The sequence below is a fragment of the Pristiophorus japonicus genome, unplaced genomic scaffold (genome assembly GCF_044704955.1).
Source record: "Pristiophorus japonicus isolate sPriJap1 unplaced genomic scaffold, sPriJap1.hap1 HAP1_SCAFFOLD_425, whole genome shotgun sequence".
Taxonomy (NCBI): domain Eukaryota; kingdom Metazoa; phylum Chordata; class Chondrichthyes; family Pristiophoridae; genus Pristiophorus; species Pristiophorus japonicus.
Genome location: NW_027254146.1, coordinates 52,509 through 77,338, shown reverse-complemented (window position 1 = coordinate 77,338; position 24,830 = coordinate 52,509). Strand labels below are relative to the sequence as shown.

The 24,830-nt window shown below is 47.3% G+C and overlaps 1 pseudogene; it reads left to right on the top strand.

Annotated features, from left to right (window-relative positions):
• LOC139251236 (zinc finger protein 84-like) overlaps positions 1–14,759 on the top strand; it is a 49,570-nt pseudogene extending 34,811 nt beyond the window's left edge.
• Positions 14,760–24,830: the final 10,071 nt, after the last annotated feature.

Genomic DNA, 24,830 nt, shown 5'->3' with positions numbered 1-24,830 from the left:
GACTGTGCAAGAGTGTTTGCGCCTGGTTACAGAATGTGTCACTGGCTCTCCGTTCCAAATGAAGTTCTTCCAGTTTTGCTAGAGTAAATAAGGAGCAACTGTTTCCATTGGCAGAATGATTGGTCTCCAGGGGACACAGATTTAAGGCGATTGGCAAAAGAACTAGAGACAACATGAGGAAACTTTCCTCATGAGTGAGTTGTGATCTGGAATGCACTCATGATGGCTCAAGTGTCCACCTTCTGTGCTGTCCCATTCTATGATTATGGCGGATGTCCATACCCAGAGTCCAGAGTGCTCCACGTGGTGGAATATTCCCTATCTCCATCAGCTGGGTGGGGGTGGGGGGGTACAGTACTTCTGAGCCCAGTAGGACCACCAATTTCCCATGTGGGACTGTCGAGGGAGGTGGGTTCCCTTCCCTGAAGGACATTAGTGAACCAGTTGGGTTTTTACGACAATCCGGCAGCTTTCATGGTCACTTTTTCTAGTGCAGGCCCCACATATGACCAGATTCTTTCAGCTCAATTTCATAAACTGTCTTTATGCTTTTGTGGGTTCTCTCTCTCACTCCATTTTTCCTGTTTGGAATTCATTTTACAGGTACTAAAATGGGACAATTTGTGGACTGGAAGCTCAAATCAAACATCACATTGAGATCTGACGGTGTAACTCAATACATCGGGATCTGAATATCATTTGAACATGGAATCAAAAAGCACCGTTCACAGCGGGAGAAACGGTACATGTGCTCTCTGTGGACAAGGCTTCAACCGATTCTCTGACCCGTCGAGACACCAGCGAGTTCACACTGGGGAGAGACTGTTCACCTGCTCAGAGTGTGGGACGTGATTCACTCGGTCATCCTCACTAAACACCAGCGAGTTCACACTTGAGAGAGGCTAGTCACCTGCTCAGAGTGTGGGAAGGGATTCACTTGGTCATCCATCCTGCTGACACACCAGCGAGTTCACACTGTGGGGAGAAGCCTTTTAAATGCCCGGATTGTGGGAGTGCGATAAAAGTTCTAGGGAACTGACGTGCCATCCACGTGTTCACACTGACTAGAGACTATTCAGGTGGGCTTTTATCTGACCTCACTGTACACCAGTGCACTCACTGGGGAGAGACCGTTCATCTGGTCCGAGTGTGGGAAGGGAGTCTCAGTGATCCAGCCTGCTGACACACCAGCGAGTTCACAAGTGATTGCAGGAGTTGGATTCTGCTGTTAATCAAATCCAGGATTGAATCGTGTTCATTCTTCCAGTTGGGGTTTGTTTCTGCTGATAATACTCCTGTAACTGGACTGGACTTTACTATTTGGGATATAGGTAAATAAATCAGCGTTACTTTCAACACATTGCTGCAGATTTTTGTCTTTCCCACCTGAGTAGTTAGCATCACCTGGTTGGAGCTCAGAGAGGACAATCTGGGGGGAGGATTGTACGCTGGGAACAAAACTTCAGCCTGGACACAGTCCTTCAGGGCCACACTGAGAGGGGCAAATGGCACTTTGGTCCTTCTCGTCTCTCTTCACTGACAGCAAACTCTCTGTTTCGGTTAATCTTGACGTGTTTAAGGACCAGATGATATTCACTCAAGGGTGTTTAAAGAGATGGGACGCGTGCTTTGTGAACCCCTTGCCCATATCTTCAACAGCTCAATAGAGTCAGGGATTGTGCCCTGAGATTGGAAGGCAGCTCACGTAGTTCCCATTTTCCAGATTGGGAACAAATCCGAGCCAGGGAACTAAAGGCGCATCAATGTGACCTCGATCACTGGGAAGATGTTTGAAGGGATTCCAGGAGATGCTGTTTTCGATCATGGGGAATGGGAAGGGGCCCATTAGAGATACTGAACACGGCTTCCACAAAACAAGGTCACGTCTTACAAACTAGCTTCAGTTTGTAAAGAAGTTGTTAGGTTGGTGGATGGGGGGAATCCAGTTGACATTGTCGACCTCAGGGGTGTCAAACTCATTTCTTATGGTGGGTCTGATCCAATATCCTGGCACTTGGCGTGGGCCACATTCAGCAAAAGTTATTAACATAGGAATAAATGAAGATAAACTATATCGGAATTTACATTTAGATTTTATTTACTGCTGTTGCTCCCAATCCCTGGCACCTCTTAGCTTGAGCATTTGTGTACTGACCCTGCTCAAACCATAACCACAAGGATATCTGTGCATTGCTCTGACTGTGACCACAAGGCTGTGTCACTATCCCACATACACATACCGTTGCCTTGTTTCTCCATACAAACACCATCTCTTTACACATCCCCTTTCTATACAATTACAACAGACATGAACAAGGGTCTGAGGCTGATTAAAAGAAATAAGAACATAAGAAATAGGAGCAGGAGTAGGGCATTTGGTCCCTCGAGCCTGCTCCGCCATTCCACAAGATCCTGGCCTCAACTCCACTTCCCTGCCCGCTTCTGATAACCCTCGACACCTTTATTGTTCAAAAATCTGCCTATTTCCACCTTAAATACATTCAATGACCCAGCCTCCACAGCTCTCTGGGGCAGAGAATTCCAGATTCACGAGGCTCTGAGAAAAAATTCCTCCACATCTCAGTTCTAAATGGCCGACCCCTTATTCTGAAACTATGCCCCCTAGTTCTAGATTCTCCCACGAGGGAAAACATCCTCTCTGCATCTACCCTGTCAAGCCCCATCAGAATTTTATACGTTTCAATAAGATTACCTCTCAGTCTTCTAAACTCCAATGGGTAATAGGCCCAACCTGCTTAACCTATCTTCATAAGGCAACCCCTTCATCTCAGAAATCAACCTTGCGAACCTTCTCTGAACTGCTTCCAATGTAAGTATATCCTTCCTTAAATAAGGAGACCAAAACTGTACACAGTCAGGTTGAACCTTTCTTATCCAGGACTCCCTTATCCAGGTGGTGCATGCACAGAACACGACCCATTCACCCCGCCCCCCAGGTTTCCCATTCCTTTTTTTAGGCACAACGGTTATACCTTTCCTTTATGATTTAATTAAATCATTCACCTAAACAGAAAATCAACACAAAAAAGCAAGTGATCAGCAGCAGCAGAAGCCCCTCAACATAGAACACCTCGGAGCCTACCTACAGCTCGGGGCCCGCTGGTCCCACTGGACACCTCTTGATCCGCCGACATCTCTGGGCCCGCTTGTCCCACCGACACCTCTGGGCCCGCTGATCACCGACACCTCTGGGCCCGCTGGATCCGCCGACACCTCTAGGCCCGCTGGATCCGCCGACACCTCTGGGCCCGCTGAATCCGCCGACACCTCTGGGCCCGTTGGATCCGCCAACACCTCTGGGCCCGCTGGATCCGCCGACACCTCTAGGCCCGCTGGATCCGCCGACACCTCTAGGCCCACTGGATCCGCCGACACCTCTGGGTCCGCTGGATCCGCCGACACCTCTGGGTCCGCTGGATCCGCCGACACCTCTGGGCCCGCTGGATCCGCCGACACCTCTAGGCCCGCTGGATCCGCCGACACCTCTGGGTCCACTGGATCCGCCGACACCTCTGGGCCCGCTGGATCCGCCGACACCTCTGGGCCCGCTGATCACCGACACCTCTGGGCCCACTGGATCCGCCGACACCTCTGGGTCCACTGGATCCGCCGACACCTCTGGGCCCGTTGGATCCGCCGACACCTCTGGGCCCGCTGATCACCGACACCTCTGGGCCCACTGGATCCGCCGACACCTCTGGGCTCGCTGGTCCCACCAACACCTCTGGGTCCGCTGGATCCGCCAACACCTCTGGGTCCGCTGGATCCGCCGACACCTCTGGGTCCGCTGGATCCGCCGATCTGGTCCCGCTGGATCCGTCGACACCTCTGGATCTGCTGGATCCGCCGGCACCTCTGGGCCCGCTGGATCCACCGACACCTCTGGTCCCGCTGGGTCCACCAACACCTCTGGGCCTTCTGGGCCCGCTGATCACCGACACCTCTGGGCCCACTGGATTCGCCGACACCTCTGGGCTCGCTGGTCCCACCAACACCTCTGGGCCCACTGGATCCGCCGACACCTCTGGGCTCGCTGGTCCCACCAACACCTCTGGGCCCGCTGGATCCGCCAACACCTCTGGGCCCGCTGGATCCACCAACACCTCTGGGCCCACTGCTCACCGACACCTCTGGGCCCACTGGATCCGCCGACACCTCTGGGCTCGCTGGTCCCACCAACACCTCTGGGCCCACTGGATCTGCCAACACCTCTGGGCCCACTGGATCCGCCGACGCCTCTGGATCCGCCGACACCTCGGGGCCCATTGGATCCGCCGATGCCTCGGGGCCTGCTCGGCCCACTGACACTTCAGTGCCCAACCTTGGGCAACCTCCTCCCCCCGACCTTGAGTGACTTCCTCCCATCCCTCGGGCCGATGACCTCCCCTTATCTGACAAAACCCCTCATCCGGCACAGGCCAGGTCCCAAGGGTGCTGGATAAGGGAGGGTCCACCTGTACTCCAGGTGTGGCCTCACCAATGCCCTATACAGTTGTAGCAAGACTTCCTGACTGCAATAAATGCCAATATTCCATTTGCCACACATTTCATTGCAGCAAAGGTTACACTGGGAGAAATGTTCAGTTAGTTTCCATTACAGGCAAAATGCAGAGCAAAAGAGCAGCACACTGGCATCTTAACAGTGTCTCATTGGCCTACAGGCTTTTGTTAAATACATTTGCTGAGTGGATATAAATGGAAACCAGCTTTGCAGGTGTGATGCTCTATTCACCCATCGAAGGTGAGAGAGATGCTGTTGGAGCACACGCTAAGTCCAGTAGCTGAAAGTGATTAACCGACTGGGTTTTATATTTTGTGATCCTGGATCTGTTACCAATACCAGCAAAATTAAAGCCCATGGAATATAATGGACAGTGGCAGCATGGATACGAAATTGGCTAAGTGACAGGAAACAGAGTAGTGGGGAAAGGTTGTTTTTCAGACTGTAGAAGGAATGCAGTGGTGTTCCCCAGGGGTCGGCACTAGGTACCACTGCTTTTCTTGATATATATTAATGACTTAGACTTGGGTCGAAGTCATTAATATATCCAAATTTGCAGATGACACAAAACTTGGAAGTATAGTGAACAGTGAGGAGGATAGTGAAAGACTTCAGGAAGACAGACAGGCTGGTGAAATGAACGGACACGTGACAGATGAAATTTAATGCAGAAAGGTTCAAAGTGATACATTTTGGTGGGAAGAACTAGGAGAGGAAATATAAATGAAAAGGTACAATATTAAATGGGTGCATGAACAGAGAGACCTGGGGGTATATGTGCACAAATCTTTGAAGGTGGCAGCGTGGGTTGAGAAAGCAGTTAAAGAAACTTACGGGATCTTGGGCTTCAACAATAGAGGTATAGAGTACAATGACAGAGAATGGGACGAACTTGGATCTGGACTGAAGGTGATGGAGGTTGAACAGTTTCCCGTTTGTTCTGTAGACTAGCTCCACTCCAGTGGGGAGCTTACTGAGGGTGTGATGCAGCTCTGCAGTAAGGAAGAACGAGAAGAGCGTTGGTGCAATGACACAGCCTTTCTTGACCCCGGTCCGAACGTGAATTGGGTCTGTGGTGGATCCGTTGGTCAGGACCACAGCTTGCATGTCATCATGGAGCAGGCAGAGGATGGTGACAAACTTGGAGGCCAGCTGAATTTGAGGAGACACCTCCATAATACTTCACGGTTGACAGTATCGAAAGCATTTGTGAGGTCAAAGAAGGCCATGTACAGAGGTTGGTATTGTTCCCTGTATTTCTCTTGAATTTGACTCGCTGTGAAGATCACATTCCTTGTTCCCCTTAGTGGGCGGAATCTGCATTGCAACTCTGGGAGGAGCTCTTCAACCACAGGGAGAAGGCGATTGAGGAGGATACTTGTCATTGAATTACAGTACGCAGATGACGCTTGCATCTGCGCACACTCAGAGGCCGAACACCAAACCATCGCCAATGCCTTCACAGAAGAGTAGGGGAGCATGGGCCTTACACTAAACATCAGTAAGACAAAAGTCCTCTACCAACCTGCCCCCAATCACACAGTACTGCCCCCCCCCCCCCCCCGATTATCAAAATCCACAATGAGGCCTTGGACAACGTGAACCATTTCCCATACTTTGGGAACCTACTGTCAACAAGGGCAGACATTGATGATAAAGTCCAACACCGCCTTCAGTGCGCCAGTGCAGCCTTCGGTCACCTGAGGAACAGAATGTTTGAAGACAAGGACCTCTGTGCCGGCACAGAGATCATGGTTTACAGAGCAGTAGTGATACCCGCCCTCCTTTATGCTTCAGAGACATGGACAATGTGCAGCAGGCACCTCAAAGCACGAGGAAAGTATCACCAACGCTGCCTTCGCAAGATCCTGCAAATGTATTGGCAGGATAGGTGCACCAACATCAGTGTTCTCGGTCAGGCCAACGTCCCAAGCATCAAATATTGACTATGCTCAATCAGCTCTGATGGACGGACCACATTGTCTGCATGCCCGATACGAGACTCTTGAAACAAGCACTCTACTCAGATCTCTGACGTGGCAAGTGAGCCCCAAGTGGGCAGAGGAAATGCTTCAAGGACACCCTTAAAGCCTCCTAGAAAAGGTGAAACATCCCACGGACACCTGGGAATCCCTGGCACAAGACCGCTCAAAGTGGAGGAAAAACATCCGGGAAGGCGCCAAACACCTCGAGTCTCTTTGCCTGGAGCTAGGGGAAGACAAGCCCAAACAGCGGAAGGAGCACACGACAACCCAAGCACCCCACCCACCTGTCCCCTCAAACAAAATCCCATCAACCACCATCTGCCCCACCTGTGACAGAGACTGTAGGTCCCGCATTGGACTCATAAGTCACCTGAGAACTCATTAGTGTAGAAGCAAGTCATCCTCCACTCCGAGGGACTGCCTAAGAAGAAGATAGCGTACAAAAGTGTGGATATTATGATGAACCTGTATAAAATACTGGTTCGGCCTCAACTGGAGTATTGTGTCCAAAGGCTACATAAGAAAAACATTTTTACACAGCGAGTTGGTCCAGACCTGCAGTAATCACCGGGCAGTGTGAGCTGAGAGTGCGCTGTGGGGCAGTGGTGCCAGGCGGTAACACGGGAGGTGAGCGAGCTCCAGGGAGAGAGTTTGAGAAACTCTGGGAGAAAAGCACCGAGTGTGGCCCCAGGCACCAAGCCCCGAGTCCCAGGCCCCAAGGGAAAACACTCCACATTATCCACTTTACAAACACCCGGTGTGGTGGGCCTCAGGCCCGAACAAGATCCTACGGGTTCGGCAAGTTCACAAGTGACTGCAGGGGCTGTGTTCTATTATTATTGCTGCTGTTAATCACATCGTGCCCATTTTGACAGTTGGGGATTGTTTCAGCTGATGTTAACAACCCCTATAACTGGGCAGGAGTTTAATATTTTGATATTTCAAATAACACAATGTGTCGGTATTTGATTTCACCAAGATAAGAGGAGACTAATTGAAGTCCTGTTACCGACTGCTCCAATTTTAGGCCTTTTCTCCTTTCTAACGTGATATTATTTCTGTTCTCATACCTTGTAACTCACATGGACAAGTCCCAATTCCTCATTCCTTCCACAGTGCCTCTCCTCATCTTGGTATCTAGGGTTGGCATTGGTAACATGCCTGGAATCACTAAACACAGAACGCAGTCTGTTGATCACTTTCAGCTACTGGACTTAGCGTGTGCCTCACTCACAGCATTTCTCTCACCTTCGATGTGTCAACAGAGCATCACAACTGCAAACATGGTTTCAATTTAAATTTGATTCCACTCGGGAAATGTATTAAAAAAATAAATACGTAAAAATAAACTGATCACATCAAATAATTGGCAAAGGTTTAGAGTCATGAAGATGAACAAGTAAACACATCACGGCCCAATAACCCAGCTCTATATTCAAAGGAGAATCTGTTATCAAACTCCTCGAGTGGACAGATTAGAGAACAATGCTAATTCTAAGAACATCTAGAATCTGTTGTAAATATCTTTCAAATCCTGACTGGTACAATCTGTCAGTTTCTTTTCAGTTGCAGTGAATGGAAGATTAGAGGGATGTTGGCATATGGAACTCGGTTAATTCAGCTTCTGAAAGGTGTTTGTGTTAAGTTCATTTGATAGAGGGAAAATGTGGTTGGTATCATTAGAGAGAGGGAGAGAGAAAGAGAGAGAGACAGAGTTCACTGAGCAACAGTTGGTGTTTGCAACCAACTGGCTGTAGATATTTCCATCGTAGAATGTTTAGATTATAAATATTATGTTGGGATCAGAAATGTCTAAAGACCAGTGGTTTGTGCCTGACACAGGAAGGCCACAGTGTTTTTACTTGCTTCTAATATTGATGCATGTTGAAGAAAATGCAGACTTGTGTCTCTGGACTATGTAATAGCCAGGGACTACTATATTAGGTACTGCTCCAGTTTGATGAGATGTTGATGGCATAGCAAGAGATCCAGCAGTTTTAAGAATTTATCTCCAGTTATCAGCAGACATCGAATGTCACAGCGTGTTGACAAAATTGGACACACAACTATTCTATTGGGTTAAATTATCGGGATCAATTGTTATAGAACTGTTACAGAATTGAATTCCTGTAGAATGGAAAAGTAGTGAAGTTATACTTAACCTGTATCAAACATTGGTTCGGCTGTACTTAAGACTACTGAATACAAATCTAGTTGCCATATTAAAAAAAAGATATAGATGCCCTGGAGGGGCTCCAGCGAAGATTTACAAGGATGATGGTAGAAATGAGGGTATATCTGTCCTATAAGGAGAAGCTGGGTCTCTTCTCTCTTCAGAAAAAAGGCTGAATGGTGACCTAATAGAGTTCTTTAAAATTATGAAAGGTTTTGATAGAGTAGATACAGAGTGAGTGTTTCCACTTGTAGGGGAGAGCATAACTAAAGGCCATCATTATACGATAGTCACCAAGAAATCAAATAGGGAATTGAAAAGAAACCTTTTTACCCAAAGATTGGTGAGAATGTGGAACTTGCTACCACAGGAAGTGGTTTAAGCGAATAGTATAGAAGTATTTAAGGGGAGACTTGTCAAACATTTGAGCGGGAAGGGAATAGAGAGCTATGCTGATAGAATTAGATGAGGACAGACGGGAGGAGGCTCAAGTGGAGTATAAACACCGGCATGGGCTGATGGGCCGAATGGTACGTTTTGGTGCCGTGTATCCCATGTAATCCTGTTTTCCAAGACACACTGCTTGAAGGTGGAGATAAATGACTTGCATCGAAATGCAATTGTTACTTTGCTCTTCTTTGTAACATCACAAAGTCTGGGCATAATTTGTTTGTGAAATTACAATTGATGTGCTGTTCAAGCACATGAGGAGGGAAAGTTAGCTGAAATTTAAGGGGATATCAAGTTTGGTTTTTGAAAAGATCCAGTCTATGTAGTCTTGTCCAAACTACATATTCAGAAAGAATTTTTTGGAGGGAGACTGTTGTGTTGAAAGTAACTAACATCCTTCATTTTGCAGACTGAATTGCTCTCTGGCATATTTTGGGGAATAAAAGGTCCAAGAAGAGTTAAGTTAAAATGGTTTAATAAAATTAAACAAACAAAATGGGTTATAACTTGGAGCAAGTGGGTTTTAAAGATATTATAATATTGTATTAGACAGTAAAAATTCCTCCGGGGCTCATGAATGAAATGGTGACGACTGTATCAAAGTTAACGAGAGGAAGTGAGTGAAGATGTAAGATGAAAACAGGAAAATTACACCATCAATTTATATTTTTTCTAAAATCATTGTTCTTGGGTGAATTGGCATAAATCATCTGGGTGCAATCTGGTAGTAATGCAAATTCTTGTGAAAGTCAGGGAAGTGTAGTAAATTGATAAGATTTCTCTTCAAGATGTTTGTGTCATTGCCTGTATTGAACAATAAGAAAATTGGATTTGATGGCCTGACCACTATGATGGGGTTTATTTTCTCTTTAAAATGTTTTGAATTGGTGTTTCACTGAAGTTAGGCGCAGTGCTGCAGTTAACTGTGGGTGCTGAGCTGTTTCTGGTGAATTAATGTGGACTGTGTTAATTGGGAATAGATTTGTGTGGGATAATTCTGTGCTGAACACATTGTTGGGCTGAGGGTTTATCCTCAGTCCCAGTTAAGAAATGTTGTTGATACCAAATCCAGGGACTACTTACATTATGACACTAAATCCAGGGTCCACTTATACTGTGACACCAAATGCAGGGACCACATGCATTGTGACACCAAATTCAGGGATCACTTACATTCAGACAGTAAAACCAGGGACCAGTGCATTGTGATCTCAAATCCAGGGGGCACTTACCCTATGACACCAAATCCATGGACCACTTACACTGATAAACTAGAGTCAGGGATCACTTACACCATGACACCAAATCCAGGGAGCACTTACCCTGTGACACCAAATCCATGGACCACTTACACTGAGAAACTAGATTCAGGGACCACTCACACGGTGACACCAAATCCAGGGATTACCAAACTGTGACACGAAATCCAGGAACCAGTTACACTGATGCACCAAATCCAGGGACCACTTACACCGAGACACCAATTTATATAGCGCCTTTCACGACCACCAGACGTCTCAAAGTTTTTTTTACAACCAACAAAGTACTTTTTGGAGTGTAGTCACTGTTGTAATGTGGGGAAACTCGGCGGCCAATTTGCGCACAGCAAGCTCCCACAAACAGCATTGTGATAATGACCAGATAATCTGTTTTTTTGTTATGTTGACTGAGGGATAAATATTGGCCAGGGCACCGGGGATAACTCCCCCGCTCTCCTTCGAAATAAATGTAGTATCACGGGATCTTTTAGCGTACTTGAAAGAGCAACCGGGGCCTCGGTTTACAGTGCAGTGCACCCCCGGCCTTCTGACTCAGAGACGAGTGTGCTGCGCAGTGCTTACACTGAGACTACAAAATTACATAGGATATACGGCACATAAACGGGTCATTCGGATTATCCAGTCCATGCCGGCGTTTATGTCCCGCTCTGGAATTACAGAGCCTCAACATGAGGAATGGTAATCTTCAGCCCAAGTATAGGGGGTTATCAAGATCAGAAGAAACAAACTCTAGCTGCCAGAATGAGCATGGTTCCTGCTCAAAGCAATCACGATAAATCCAGGTCTATTCACGAACGTGGGCATTCAATGGCGGGTATTTTCCCCACCATTCACCGCGGGGGAGAATGTGCCGCACCCAGCCGACAGGAGCCCAGCGCGCAAGCACGGGACCCGCCTTGGTTTGGAGCATGCGCGGTGCGTGTAATGGTGGATAGAGACAGTATTAAGCGGCTGCGGACAACTCGGCAAGATTCAGCGGGGCGGAGGGGCGTAATGGATCCGCGAGTGGCTGGAGAGGGTTCCTAAACAACTGGTGTATGGCACAAGCCCGGAATAATAACCTTAACCCCCCATACATTTGCAGCTCGCGACTTTCTCAAGGTCACAGGCCCAGGCTAACGGCCGCCATCTTTGTGTAGGAAGGCCGGTTCAGCGCTCCGCCATCTTGGAACAGTGACTAACAATGCGCATGCGCGGCTCTCTTGGTACAAAGTGTGGGTGGGGCTTCAGTGTGTGGTCCCAACTGGGTCCAAGTGTCCGCGATAATATTCACAGCCTCAGTTATTTTTCTCTCACTCTCCACACATTGGATTTCTCGCCATCTCTCCTAAAGATGCTACTCAGTTTACATCTCACACATTTATAGCAAGAGCCCTAGAGATGGGTCCCCTTCTATAGTCCTAGGGCTGGAATGCCCCGTCTACAGTCCCAGGGTTAGAATCCCCATGTACAGTCCCAGGTTTGGAATCCCCATGTACAGTCTCAGGGTTGGAAGCCCCGTGTACACTCCCAGGGTTAGAATCCCCATGTACAGTCCCAGAGTTCGAATCTCCATGTACAGTCCCAGGGTTAGAATCTCCATGTACAGCCCCAGGGTTAGAATCTCCATGTACAGTCCCAGGGTTGGAATCGCCATGTACAGTCCCAGGGTTTGAATCCCCATGTACAGTCCCTGGTTTGGAATCCCCATGTACAGTCCCAGGGTTAGCATCTCCATGTACAGTCCCAGAGTTAGAATTCCCATGTACAGTCCCAGGGTTAGAATCTCCATGTGCAGTCCCAGGTTTGGAATCCACATGTATAGTCCCAGGGTTGGAATCCCCATGTACAGTCGCAGGATTAGGATCCCCACGTACAGCACCAGGGTTGGAATCCTGGGACTGTACACAGACAAAGAAAAAAAGAGAGGCCTTGAATCTGAGTTGGGAAAACAATCATAGAAACATGATTCAGTTTCTATACTAATATATTTCAAATCAAATCCAATGAATTGTTGCAAGTAACATATTCCTTTCATGCCAAGTGGGAAACAAGTGATGTCTGGGATGTGCAGAGTGTTTGCGCCTGGTTACACAGCGTGTCTCATGCCCGCTCCCCATAACCCCTTATCCCATTATCATTTAAGAAACTGTCTATTTCCATCTTAAATTTATTCAATGTCCCAGCGTCCACAGCTCTCTGAGGCAGCAAAGTCCACAGATTTACAACCCTCTGAGAGAATAAATTTCTCCTCATCTCTGTTTTAAATGGGCAGCCACTTATTCTAAGACCATGCCCTCTAGTTCTAGTCTCTCCCATCAATGGAAACAACATCTCTGCATCCACCTTGTCAAGCCTCCTCATAATCTTATACGTTTCGATAAGATCACCTCTCATTCTTCTTAATTCCAATGAGTAGAGGCTCAACCTACTCAACCTTTCCTCATAAGTCGACCCCCTCATCTCCGGAATCAACCTAGTGAACCTTCTCTGAACTGCCTCCAAAGCAAGGAGTGGATGAGGAACTTCAGTTATGTGGAGAGACTGGAGAATGTTTTCTCCGGAGAGCAGAAAAGGATAAAAGGAGATTTGATAGAGATGTACAAAAAGAATAAAAATGGAGAAAGTGTTTCCAGTGGCAGAAGGGTAGGTAACCAGAGGAGTCAGACTTCAGATGATTGGAAAAAGAACCGGAGGTGAGATGTAGAATCATTTGTTACACAGTGTCTAGTTGTGACTTGGAATGCTCTGCCTGAAAGGGTGGTGAAAGCAGATTCAATAGTAACTTTCAAAAGGGAATTGGATAAATATTTGAAGGGGAATATACCGTGCTACAGGTAAAGAGCAGAGGAGTGAGACTCGTTGAATAGTTCTACCAAAAGGCTGGCAGAGACACGCTGGGCTGAATGACCTCCTTCTGTGCTGTACCACTCTCCAACAATGGCGGATAGTCTTACCCAGAGTGCCCTGCGTGGGGGAATATTCCCTATCTCCATCAGCAGGGGGTGGGGGCAACGCACGGGCAGGGCTGATCCCAGAGAGTGCTTTCCTGCGCAGAGCGGCTCCCGGAGACTGAGCAGAGCAACACCGAGTGCAGGTCTCAGACCCCAAGTCAGAGCCGCAGGGCCTGGCAGACATGCGGTCAGCGCTCCGGCACCAGGAAGCCCCCGGGGCAGCACCTCCCCCACACAAGGAAAACAACAACTTGCATTTATACAGCAGGCCGCTCTGTGTCAGGGTGGGCGCTGGATGCGGAGGTTGGTCCCACGCCTCCTGTATGGGTCTGTTTGTTGCATCAGTTTGAGCTGGAGTGGAGATGGAGGAGAAGTTGCTGGGTTTAACCCCCAGTACTCTGAGCCCAATAATTTCCCATGCGAGACTGTCAAGAGAGGTAGGTTCCCTTCCCTGAAGGACATTAGTGACCAGTTGGGTTTTTAACGACAATCTGCCAGCTTCTTTGGTGACATTTCTCCAGTGCCAGCCCTACAAATATACAGATTCATTAAGCTCAATTTCACAACCTGTCTTTATGTTTTGGTAGGTTCTCTCTCAAGCTTCCTTTTTCCTGTTTGAAATTCATTTTACAGGGTGTCAAAAGGGGAGGATTTGCAGACGGAAATCTCAAACTAAATGTCACTTCAAGATCTCACAGAGTTACTCGATACATCGGGACGGAAATATGATCGGCCTTTGAACATGAAAGCTAAAAGCACCGTTCACAGCAGGGAGAAACGGTACACATGCTCTGTGTGTGGACAAGGCTTCAGCCTATCATCTCACCTGGAGAGGCACAAGCACAGTCACACTGGGGAGAGGCCATTCACCTGCTTTGTATGTGTGCAGGATTTCATTCGGTCATCCAACCTGCTGACACACCAGCGAGTTCACACTGGGGAAGAGACCATTTACCTGCGCAGTGTGTGAGAAGGGATTCACTCAGTCATACCACCTTGTAACTCACCAGCGAATTCACACTGGGGAGAAGCCGTTCACCTGCTCCGTGTATTGCAAGAGATTCGCTCAGTCATCCGAACTGCTGACACACCAGTGAGTTCACACTGGGGAGAGACCGTTCAGTTGCTCTAATTGTGGGAAGGATTCACTCGGTCATCTCACCTGCTGATACACCAGCGAGTTCATACTGGGGTGAGGCCGTTCACCTGCTCTGAATGTGGGAAGACTTTCACTCAGTCATCCGACCTGCTGAGACACCAGCGAGTTCACACTGGGGAGAAACCGTTCACCTGCTCTGAGTGTGGGAAGGGGTTCAATCAGCCATCCCACATGCTGAAACACCAGTGAGTTCACAAATGACTGCAAGGTTTGGATTCTGCTGTTGTTGCTGCTGGATTAAATCATGTTCATTCTGACTGCTGGAGTTTGTTTCTGCTGGTGTTGATAATCTTTTAACTGAGCTGGAGTTTAATATTTTGATATTTCAAATCACACAGCTTGTCAATATTTAATGTCTCCAAGATAAGAGGAGATTAATTGATGTCATGTTACTGACTGCTACATTTTTGGGCTTTTTCTCCTTTCTAACTCTACATTATTTCAGTTTTCATACCTTCAGTTACTTCATGGACAAGTCCCAGCTCCCCATACCTCCCAGCTTGCCTCTCCTAGCCTTGGGATGCAGCGATGATATCGGTAACACGCCTGGGATCACGAAACACAAAACCCAGCCTGTTAATCACTTTCAGCTACTGGACTTTGCGTTTGCCCCACAGCATCTCTCCCACCTTCGATATGTCAATAGAACATCACGCTTGCAAACCTCGTCTTGAATTTAAATCCACTCAGAAAATATATTTAACCAAATATAAACAAGTAAATACATCATGGCCCAATAATGCAACTTTATATTCACAGCAAGAATTCTGTTATCTAACTCCTCGAGTAGACAAAATAAATATCCCAAATATAAGAACTCCTCAAATCCTTCAATACCTTTCAAATCATGACCAGTTCCTCCTTATTCTAGAATTCCCCATCCCCGTGGGAGTCGATAATGATCAAAAACTGCTAATTGGAAATTTCGAAATTTTTTTCTCTTTCTGGTGTTTAAAGCTGACCAGTTTCTTCTCTCAGAGAATCTCCAAGGAGACTCTTTGATTTAAACACAGATCTCCCCTCTCTTTTATCTGGGATTAGAATTACTGGGAATTTGAAAACCTGACCACTCAAAAGGGCCCGTCAGTCATATGCAAACTGAACCAATCACACAGCTCGGTGTCAGTGTGAACTATTCCTCTCTCCAGCCTGTACCGATGAAACTTGTAACACTGAGGCTGAAATTCCACTTCCGTGTGCTGGGGTGCAGGCAGTGCTGGGCACAGAGGGAGCAGCGAACTGGGTTCAGAGTGGGCATGCTGGCTTTGCCCTTTCCTGGGGTTTTCCCCTGAGCATGTGCTGGGGCCCAGTGGGCTTTCACTGCTCTGGGGTATTTCTGGGTGTGTCCTCACTGCCGCTGAAATTCCCACACATTGCCCCCTGAGTGTGAGGTCAGAGCTCTGTGCCTTTAAACACCGGAGTGAAGCCAAGTCCTGCAGGCACATAGTAGTCAGGAGGAGTTTCTAACTGTCTAGACCGACCTTTTGGGGAAATTAATCCCACTTTCCGGCCAGTTGTGTTTTTTCCCCATTGTTCCGTTTCCTGTTCCCTTGGTTTAAATCTTTATTTGTTCCCTTTGGTTTGGTTTGGTTTTCACTGCTGGGCCTCCCACTAAATGCACTTTGTCTGATCTGCCCTTGGGAATTAGCAGACCCATGGCAACACTGGTCAGACATTCTATTCCACAGAATCTGCTAGTTGGAAACTCTAATCAGATCAGGGGAAAGAACAGGGTTTGTCTGTTATTGACCACAATATAAGCTTAAACCAGAGTGGGTAATAGATTAGATTTATAATGTGCGATGTTTATACCTATAATTGTGAAACTATAAGAAATAATATAATTAACAGTAGGCAGAGTATTCTAGGGATATTAAGAACATTACTGAAAAAGAGTATCTGCTGGGATCCAGGAAATGTGTTCAAGTTCCAGCTGTCTTTTCTTTGCTTCCTGCCAAAACCCAGCAAAGAAGAGTCCAGTACCAGAGATGGATCACTGCAGGGTATAAAAGTGAGGGGACACTGATGTAAGGGGGCAGTCAGGACTGGAGATACCGGAGATCAAGCTCAGGGCGCCCGAGGTTCCATCCAGCGGGCTGACCTTGTGTCAGTTACTGTGGACACGCGGGACTTGCATGTTTACTCTGACTGATGGATCAATACAAGATACAGTACTGGGCAGAAAATCTGCTCATCTTGTATTTCTTATTAAAATTGCTGACACTGGATTCGCAAACCCGCTAATTAATATCACATGGCATAAGCTAGAATATGACATCTCTTTACTGTTCCAGTCTACTCCTTTTACATTTTTACTATTAAATCTACTTTTCCGACCATTGTCTTCTCCCAAATTATATCACCTCATATTTCTCTGCATTAAATTTCATATGACATCTACCAGAGCCATTTACTAACCTGGGCATTCACACAGACGTCACTTGCAGTCCTCACAGTTGGTCATGGTTCCAGATTTGGTGTCATCTGGAAAGTCTGATCGTGTGCCCCATATACCCAAGTCCAGATCCTGTCTCTATATTAACCACTACTCTCTGTTTTCTGCCTTTTACCCAACTTCCTGTCCAAACTGCCCCATTCCCTTTAATATCATGAGCCTTCATTTGATTAACAAATCTCATGTCCGGCATCTTATCAAACACGTTTTGCCAATCCATCTGCACAACATCCACTGCATTTCCTTTCTCACTGCACTCTGTTATTTTCTGAAATAATCCCTGCTGTCTGTCCTGAATGAATCCATTTCACTACAAAATGTTGCAATGTTTGCTCCACACCACAGGGTTTCATCTGTTTAAAGCCAAAACATAAAGGTCCACAAAGCATCCCCGCGGCAAACTCTAGGAGTGGGAGGAAATGAGCGTCTGTAAAAGAAGGAGACCATGAGGGAGCGTCTGTAAATGGAGAATTGTTGACTGGTCAGGGAGTGTCTAGAAATGGTGACTGGTGAGGGAGCATCTATAAATGAAGGAACAATAGAGAACATTCAGGGAGAATCTGTAAATGGAGGAGAAATGGTGACTGGTCAGGGAGTGTCTGTAAATGAAGGAGGAATGGTGACTGGTCAGGGAGCGTCTGTAAATGAAGAAATGGGGACGGGTCAGGGAGCATCTGCAAATGAAGGAAGAATAGGGACTGGTTAGGGAATGTCTAAATGAAGGAAAAATTGTGACTGGTCAGGGAGCGTCTGAAAATGAAGGAGAAATAGTGACTGGGTTCAGTTGTGCACTCACTGGTTCCTCTCTCTACCCTGTCATATACAATATTTGTGGAGGACTTTTACTAAATCAGGTCAAAAAAATGATAAATGATACAGAAAGTAACTGATTTCACATCTTATGTAGAGGGAGCTTTACGTTGTATCTAGCCCGTGCTTTACCTGCCCTGGGAGTGTTTGATAGGAGTTTATAGAGGGATCTTTACCTGACCTGGGAGGGTTTCATGGGACAGTTTAGAGTGAGCTTTACTCAGTATCTATCTGGTGCTGGACTTGACGTGGGAGTGTTTTATGGCTACTTTAAATATGCTTTCCACTGTGTCTAACACATACTGTACCTGACCTGGGAGTTTTGTTGCGTAGTTTAAATATGCTTTACACTGTATGTAAGCCAAGCTGTACGTGACCTGGGAGTGTTTGATGGGACAGTGTAGAGCAGTGGTGGACAAAATACGATTCGTGGGCCATATCCAGCCCGCCAAGACATTCTATCCATCCCGCTGGATGGGACAGAAATAGAACCGCTAGCCGGAGCTCGAGCTGCACATTCGTATATCCACTTTCACTTCTCATGGGTCAGAAACAGAACCGAACTGCAGCCAAAGAAAAACCATAGTAATACTTCATTCAAAATAATAATTCACAAAATCGATTCACCCCGGCCGATTAAAAGGATTAATTCCGTGAGTCTGGGCCCCAATGGCAGATGTAGGTACCCAGAATGCACTGCGTACTAGAATATGCCCTATCCAATTTAGAGTGGGGTCATGGCTGCTCATCTCCACAGAAGAAAGTGACCGGCGCTGCATCTTTCCTCTCCCGGTATCCATAGTATGACGGCAGGGGAGTTCTCATCTGGCACCAATTGGGACGGCATTAATAATCTTTGCAGAGGGACATGAGGATAACAGAGGTGGGAAATTGATGCTGACACAGGCTCTAATGAGGGTACAGTTCTGTTTCACAGTACTGATTTACAAAGGTTGTGACAGTCTTGGATCTGGCCTGGAGACGACGAAGGTTGAACAGGTTCCCACTGGTTCTGTAGTTTAGTTCCACTCCAGCGGGGAGCTTGTTGAGTGTGAGGTGGCGCATTGTAGCGAGGAAGATCCAGAAGAGGGTTGGCATGATGACGCAGCCCTGCTTGACCCCGGTCCGGACGTGGATTAGGTCTGTAATGGATCCGTCATCGTGGAGCAGGTGGACGATGGTGACAAACTTTTGGGGGCAGCCGAAGCGGAGGAGGACGCTCCATAGTCCCTCACGGTTGACAGTGTCAAAGGCTTTTGTAAGATCAAAGAAGGTCATGTACAAGGGCTGCTGCTGTTTCCTGCATTTCTCTTGCAGCTGTCATCGCCAGCATCAAAGCACTGACCACACTCGACCAGCTCCGTTGGGTGGGCCATATTGTCTGCATGCCTGACACAAGACTCCCAAAGCAAGCGCTCTACTTGGAATGTTTACACAGCAAGGGAGCCCAAGGTGGGCAGAGGAAACGTATCAAGGACATCCTCAAAGCCTCCTTGATAAAATGCAACATTCCCACTGACACCTGGGAGTCCCTGGCCAAAGACCACCCTAAGTGAAGGAAGTGCATCTGGGAGGCCGCTGAGCATCTCGAGTCTCGTCACCGAGAGCATGCAGAAACCAAGCGCAGGCAGTGGAAGAAGTGTGTGGTAAACCAGTCCCACCCACCCTTTCCTTCAATGACTGTCCATCTCACCTGTGACAGAGACTGTAATTCCCATATTGGACTGTTGAATTAGCTAAGAACTCACTTTTAGAGTGGTAACAAGTCTTCCTTGATTTCGAGGGACTGCCTATGATGATGATGATGATTTACAGAGATCAGAAGATACCACAACATTTTCAACTTTTATCTTTGATTCATTTCTAGGCGGTATCGACTACATGTTGTGTATGTAAGATAGCATCTGACTACTATCTGAATTTATGTTTATGCAATGTTCATGTTTATCAAATGTTCTCTCTAATTTTATTTCCACGCGTGGTCCCTTTAAATTTGCTGTTTGGCTACGAGGCAGTCGCACATGCGCAGTGTCTCTTCCAGTGGCAGGAGCAGGGGATGGCCCTGTGCGGGACCACGTGATTGTTGCTGACTGTGCGGCCACGTGCCTTAGGGCCAACATTGGTGGGCGGCCCTCAACAGCTCAACAAAACTTGTTAAGTGGCCCTCCAGCCCAAATAATTGCCCACCCCAGGTCGAGGTGATGGAAGCCATGGCGAGTTGCTGCATCTTGTAGATGGTTCACACTGCAGCCATGGTGCACTGGTGGAATGTTATCAAATAAACACGTCTGTTAACAAATATAAACAGCAATCCCAAGCGCCCAGATCAGTTGTAACTGGGTTGTAATGGTTCACATTAAGGACACACATGAGATAATAACAAGGCATTGTTGTGTGTATTGTACCACATTGTAATGCCAGAGTCCTGGAGAGTTTGGAGGGGACTTGATGAATGATCTGAGAATAATTGTGTTATGGGCAGGAGGGTAAGACTGACCAATGGCTGTGTTCCTGGAAGTGCAAATATGCCCCGCTCTTAAAGCTGTGTGGGGCAGAAGAAACAGACAGAAGGGCGGATATAGAATGACAGACTTTCCAATATGGTGTCCATTCCATTATAACCACATACCATGACCTCTGCTGCAGACCCGGGATCACAGGGTGGGAAAAATAACCATCGCAAAGAAATGAAGGGACACCTGATCGGTGAACTCCTGGTAAACTGTGGGAGGGAGTAGGAGCTGGAACTCCAAATAGAGAAATACTACCGATTAAAAAGGATTACTTCCCAGAACTTATTGTTCATAGAGTTAAACCTTTAGGGCTGAGGGCACAGGAGTAAAACTGTAAGTAAATCCTTGATGGTTGTGACTGCTCCCGTGAGACACTGCAGTGGATCCCAGCAGAGGATCCGGCTGTAGATCCCCACAGACCATTTAGGGAGTGCAAGATACTGAAGGATTCTTTCACGGCTCTTTAAAGAGAGGAAATATCCCCAATAAATCATTAGTTCCGGAGATTCAGAACACATGGGAACAGCTCTTGTAGTATGTCCACAGGTGAATGGGACTTTGAGGTCCAGTGTTGATTGGTGGAAATTCAGCGCCAGGATCAATTGATCACAGACACCCTTCACCAAAATCAATGATCTCCGCCCACTCTGAGCAAAGCTGAGCTGCTCGCCGCCATGGCCAGTGATTCCAGCAGAGGAATGTCGCTTTTACAGCCCGGAGCAAAGGGCTTTCACCCACTGCTGGACTTTCTGAGTTTACTGGTTCCAGTCAATCAGCAATAATCTGAATCTACCCAGCATCTCCCGGGGTGTAATTTTCAAACTCTGACACTGTGCTGGGACAGCATTGCAGTATCGGCCAAAGGCACCACATGGGCCTTAGACAAAGACCCAGAGAGCCTGCCAATACAATTTGGTTTCATGCCCTACACTAGCCCCATTGTGGTCTCTCTCAGGGGGATTTCCTGCCCGTTGTGCAGGGTCCGGAGTATTTTCTGTGGTGTGGGTCGATAATATAAAGAACTGCCGCTGATTTTATGAGATAATAAAACAAGAGGGATGGAGCTTATCAATCCCAGCACAACATGTCCCCTCTGTACAGTGCGGGGAGACATGGGGCAGATACCGGGGCTTCCTTCATGTGGACCGTGGCGACAATTGATGTAACTGGGGAGACAATGGGTTCTGTTCGATTCTAAAACATGGAATGGTTCATTGTTCCTGACTGTCAATGATGCATTATTGGAGAAGGTTAAATTGGAATTATGATTAAAATGTTCCTCGTTAAAGATTTTGGATCTTTGATGCTGGCAGTTCTGCCCTAATGGAGCAGGAAGATGATCCAAGCCAGGCCTGGTCCAGATTTAATTTCACAGCAGGACTTCAGACTAGTTCCAGGAACAGCTCCTGCTCCCAGTCTCTGAGACACCGGCTCCTCACACTTGGACACTCTGTCCACAGTCTCACCCAGTCTCTGAGATACTGGCTCCTCACACTTGGACCCCAATTGTTATTCACTGTCACTGTTTATATTCCTCTATCCTCCGCTGCTGGAGTTCTCTCACCACTCGGCAGGTTGCTGTTTGCGAGTAGATTTCCATCCGGAGGTTTAGCGGGATGTCTGCTCAGTCCTGGCCATTTCTGAGGAGGACACAAACAACCTTCCGGATATAAAAGGGGTCGGAGGGTCCAGTAAGGAGGAGGAACTGAGGGAAATCCTTATTAGTCGGGAAATTGTGTTGGGGAAATTGATGGGATTGAAGGCCGATAAATCCCCAGGGCCTGATGGACTGCATCCCAGAGTACTTAAGGAAGTGGCCTTGGAAATAGTGGATGCATTGACAGTCATTTTCCAACATTCCATTGACTCTGGATCAGTTCCTATGGAGTGGAGGGTAGCCAATGTAACCCCACTTTTTAAAAAAGGAGGGAGAGAGAAAACAGGGAATTATAGACCGGTCAGCCTGACATCGGTAGTGGGTAAAATGATGGAATCAATTATTAAGGATGTCATCGCAGCGCATTTGGAAAGAGGTAATATGATAGGTCCAAGTCAGCATGGATTTGTGAAAGGGAAATCATGCTTGACAAATCTTCTGGAATTTTTTGAGGATGTTTCCAGTAGAGTGGACAAGGGAGAACTAGTTGATGTGGTATATTTGGACTTTCAGAAGGCTTTCGACAAGGTCCCACACAAGAGATTAATGTGCAAAGTTAAAGCACATGGGATTGGGGGTAGTGTGCTGACATGGATTGAGAACTGGTTGTTAGATAGGAAGCAAAGAGTAGGAGTAAATGGGGACTTTTCAGAATGGCAGGCAGTGACTAGTGGGGTACCGCAAGGTTCTGTGCTGGGGCCCCAGCTGTTTACACTGTACATTAATGATTTAGACGAGGGGATTAAATGTAGTATCTCCAAATTTGCGGATGACACTAAGTTGGGTGGCAGTGTGAGCTGCAAGGAGGATTCTATGAGGCTGCAGAGCGACTTGGATAGGTTAGGTGAGTGGGCAAATGCATGGCAGATGAAGTATAATGTGGATAAATGTGAGGTTATCCACTTTGGTGGTAAAAACAGAGAGACAGACTATTATCTGAATGGTGACAGATTAGGAAAAGGGCAGGTGCAAAGAGACCTGGGTGTCATGGTACATCAGTCATTGAAGGTTGGCATGCAGGTACAGCAGGCGGTTAAGAAAGCAAATGGCATGTTGGCCTTCATAGCGAGGGGATTTGAGTACAAGGGCAGGGAGGTGTTGCTACAATTGTACAGGGCCTTGGTGAGGCCACACCTGGAGTATTGTGTACAGTTTTGGTCTCCTAACCTGAGGAAGGACATTCTTGCTATTGAGGGAGTGCAGCGAAGGTTCACCAGACTGATTCCCGGGATGGCAGAACTGACCTATCAAGAAAGACTGGATCAACTGGGCTTGTATTCACTGCAGTTCAGAAGAATGAGAGGGGACCTCATAGAAACGTTTAAAATTCTGACGGGGTTAGACAGGTTAGATGCAGGAAGAATGTTCCCAATGTTGGGGAAGTCCAGAACCAGGGGACACAGTCTAAGGATAAGGGGGAAGCCATTTAGGACCGAGATGAGGAGGAATTTCTTCACCCAGAGAGTGGTGAACCTGTGGAATTCTCTACCACAGAAAGTTGTTGAGGCCAATTCACTAAATATATTCAAAAAGGAGTTAGATGAAGTCCTTACTACTAGGGGAATCAAGGGGTATGGTGAGAAAGCAGGAATGGGGTACTGAAGTTGCATGTTCAGCCATGAACTCATTGAATGGCGGTGCAGGCTAGAAGGGCCGAATGGCCTACTCCTGCACCTATTTTCTATGTTTCTATGTTATCTGCAAGGCGCTGTGAGACCTCCAGCCACTGGAGGCGGTGTGGACAAGAGCCAGAGGCTGATGCTGGTGTCAAAGGACTGAGGTTTGAGATAGACTGGGGAAACATGGGCTTCACAAACTGAAAAGGAGAAGCTGGAAGGAGCTCAGGAAAAGGTGGTTATGCGGGTGGAAAAGTGGGACTTCGAAACATCACTTTAAGTTAAATTTTGAGAGAAGGACTCTGGGACACGGGGTAACACTGAGCGAAGATAAACTCAGGATCAATATCAGGAATTCCTCTCCCCCAGAGAGTGAGCAACACTTGGAGCGGATTCTAGGTGGAGCTGGGGGTGACACTCACTGCCAAGGGAAATCTCCTCCTACTGGTCCTGGTCTGTGTTCTCCATCGGCCTTTTGCCCTCAGGTGGTCCTGGGTTGTATTTCACACAATAAGAACAAGCCAAAGAATGTGTGAATGTGAGACTTCAGTGTGAGAGGAATCAGCTTCCTCAGACACTGCTGTGGTCCAGAAAGTTTCACAAACGAAATGCTGCATTGCCATGTCATTGCTGCAGTGATTTCACCGCCAGATTCCCTGCCCCGCCCAAGGCAGGATCCCAATATCGGGCGGTAACTGGACCATGTGCTTCCGCCACATATTGGATTCAGGAAACCCGGAAAAAACTCTGCCGGGATCACGGCGAGGTCACTCTGGATGTCTATGAGCCAACGGATGAAATACAGCCCCCGGGACAGTCTTTCTGTATTTGGGAGTAAAGTAGTGCCTACACAGAACGCACAGAGCAAAACAGGTTGAGCAGGATCCGAATGGAGCAACGGAACTCGCCCAATGTTCCCTCCATTCATTGTTCTCTCTCCACACCGCCTAGGCCCTCTAAGGGTTGATCCGCCCTTGGGGCCTTTCCCTGCCGCTGGGTCACTGCACTTGTGGCAGGCGAGGCTCTGTGGCGCCATCTGCTGGTAAGGACTCAACCGCCCTCGTGTCTTTCCCCACCGTTGGGTCTCTGCACCTGCCTCGGGCAGGCGCGGCTCTCTGGCGCCCTCCCCTGGCCCGCTGTATATTGTAAGATTGGTCTTTCCCCAGCGGTGGGTCTCTTTTTTTTCGCTGTTGCACACAGTTTATTCAACAATATAGTAAATAAGAAATAAATTTTAGCAGTCTATACAGTGATCTAAAGCTAATATATATAAGTAA